This window comes from Mandrillus leucophaeus, unplaced genomic scaffold (assembly GCF_000951045.1).
Source record: "Mandrillus leucophaeus isolate KB7577 unplaced genomic scaffold, Mleu.le_1.0 Scaffold831, whole genome shotgun sequence".
NCBI lineage: Eukaryota > Metazoa > Chordata > Mammalia > Primates > Cercopithecidae > Mandrillus > Mandrillus leucophaeus.
This window is the reverse complement of record NW_012109042.1, coordinates 222,182-225,081: the sequence shown is the minus strand read 5'-3', so window position 1 is coordinate 225,081 and position 2,900 is coordinate 222,182.

The following is a 2,900-nucleotide window of genomic DNA, read 5'->3' as shown; positions in this document are numbered from 1 at the left end:
TAACACAGGAACAGAAAACCAAACACTGCATGTTCTCACTCATAAGCGGGAGTTGAACAATGAGAACACATGGACACAGGGAGGGGAACATCACACACCAGGGCCTGTTGCGGAGTGGAGGACAAGGGGAGGGAGAGCATTAGGACAAATACCTAATGCATGCAGGGCTTAAAACCTAGATGGCGGGTTGACAGGTGCAGCAAACCACCACGGCACATGTATACCTACGTAACAAACCTGCACGCTCTGCGCATGTATCCCAGAACCTAAAGTAAAGTTAAGAAAAAAAGAAATTCCAGCAGAGTTTTATGTTCATGAGAATATTTTAATTGTGATACATTAATAATATATAGAAAGAGGGGAGAATTACTGAAGAATACCACTGGATATGCGAGAAGGGTTGGGAATGAATAGACCAGTGCAGGAAATGGCATTAAATAAAAATTTTTACAGTGTATCTGTGTCCTCAACCTGTGGTGTGGGTATCACTGCAGTCTGTGAACCCTTCCCTCTAATCAATCTGCTGATATTTAGGTGTAAGTAATGCTTTATAAAGTTCCTGAAAGTTATTTATTTTGCTCTATGGGATCTCCTTTAGTTCTTCTCTTAGTTCATTCAGGTTGCTATAACAGAATACTATAGACTGGGTGGTTTATAAGCAACAGACATTTAGTTCTCATAGATTCGTATTCTGGGAAATCCAAGGTCAAGGTGCTGACAGACTTGGTGTCTGTCGAGGACCTGCTTCCTGGTTCACCGATGGCTGTTTTTACGCCGTGTCCTCACATGGAGGAAAGGGTGAAAGAGCTCTCCAAGGTTCCTTTTATAAGGGCACTAATCCCATTCATGAGGCTTCACTCTCATGACCTAATCACCAGCAAAAAGCCCCCCACCTTCTAGTACCATCACCTTGGGGTTAGGTTTCAACAAATCAATTTTGGGAAAACACAAAGATTCTGACCATAGCAGTTCTCTTGTTTGGCCTATTTGTGTGTGTGCATATATTTACTTCCAGCCTCCATCTGTTTCCTGTAAAGTTTCCATTCCATTATGAGATGTCGTTATAATAAACATCCTCGCTCGTCACTGTAGTGGCATCATTTCCACCATGATCACCTTTCACCCTCTCTCTGTGCACCAGCTCTCTCACCTTACGGTGGTTCCCCCAAAACACCATGTGTCCTTCAGTCACAACACTTTTCCCATGCTGCTCTTATCCTGGCTAATGCCTTCATAGCCTTGAGATCTGAAGTGATCTGCTCAGGGAAGCTTTCCTCATCTGTCTGGTGAAAATAAGTCACCCTGTGTTGACTATTTATTGTTCTTGTTGTTGCAAAGATTTATTTTTATTGTTTAACTGTAAATTGATAAATTATAGTTATATATATTTATGGAATACAAAGCAATGCCATGATGCTTAAATACAATGTGAAATCGAACTTAATAACATGTATATCAGCCCACATACCCATTTTTTTTTGTGGGAAGAGCATTTGAAATTTACTCTCAATGATTTTGAAATGTACAATACATTTTCATTTGCTGTATTCACCATGCTGTGCAATACATTCCAAAGAAAATAAAATTTACTTGTCCTGTCTAAATGAGGTTTGATACCCTTTGACCATTATCTCCCCACTAACTCTATCCCTCCATCCTCTGGTTACCACCATTCTTCTCTCTACTTCTTTGAGTTGGATTGTTTTATATTCCACATATAAGTGAGGTCACACAGTATTTGTCTTTCTTCTTGGCTTACTTCATCTAGTATAACGTTCTCCAATTCCAACTATGTTGTCACAAATGACAGAACTTCTTTCTTAAGGTTTAATAGTGTTCTATTGGGTATATATACCACGTTTTATTTTTTCCCACATTTTCTTTATTCATTCATCTGGTGATGGCCCCTTAGGTTGATTTCATAACTTGGCTTTGGGAAATAGTGCTGCGACAAACATGGAAGTGCACATACCTCTTTTTTTTTTTCTCTTGAGATGGAGTCTCGCTCTGTCGCCCAGACTGGAGTGTAGTGGTGCGATCTCGGCTCACTGCAAGCTCCGCCTCCCGGGTTCACACCATTCTCCTGTCTCAGCCTCTCGAGTAGCTGGGACTGCAGGTGCCCGCCAACACGCCCGGCTAATTTTTTATATTTTTAGTAGAGACGGGGTTTCACCGTGTTAGCCAGAATGGTCTTGATCTCCTGACCTCCTGATCCACCTGTCTCGGCCTCCCAAAGTGCTGGGTTTACAGGCATGAGCCACCTCGCCCGGCCACACACCTCTTTAACACACTGATTTTAAATTTTGGGGGTAAATATCCAGAAGTGAGATTGCTGGATCCTATGATAATTCTATTTTTAGTTTGTTGAGGACCTCCATACATTTTTCCATAATGGCTGCACTAACTTGCATTCCCACCAGTAGTGCACACAGGTTCCCTTTCCTCAACACCCTCCCCAACACGAATTGTTCATTTTTTTGACAATAACCGTTTTAACAGGTGTGAGGTGATACTTCATTGGAGATTTTATTTGCATTTCTCTGATGACTAGTGATGTCAAACACTTTTTCATATATCTGTTGACGATTTTTATGTCTTCTCTTGAGAAATGTCTATTTAAGTAATTTCTCTATGTTTAATAGGGTTATTTGTTTGTTTCTCTGCAGAGTTGAGTTCCTTATATATTTTGGATATTAACCCCTTATCAGATGTATGGCTTTTAAGTATTTTCTCCCAAACAGTAGGTTGTTTTTTCACTCTATTAATTGTTTCCTTTGTTTTGCAAAATCTTTTTATTTTGATATAATGACATTTGTCTATTTTTGGTTTTGTGGCCTGTGATTTTGGGGTCAAATCCAAAAACTCATTGCCCAGACCAATGTTGTATAGTTTTTCCCTTA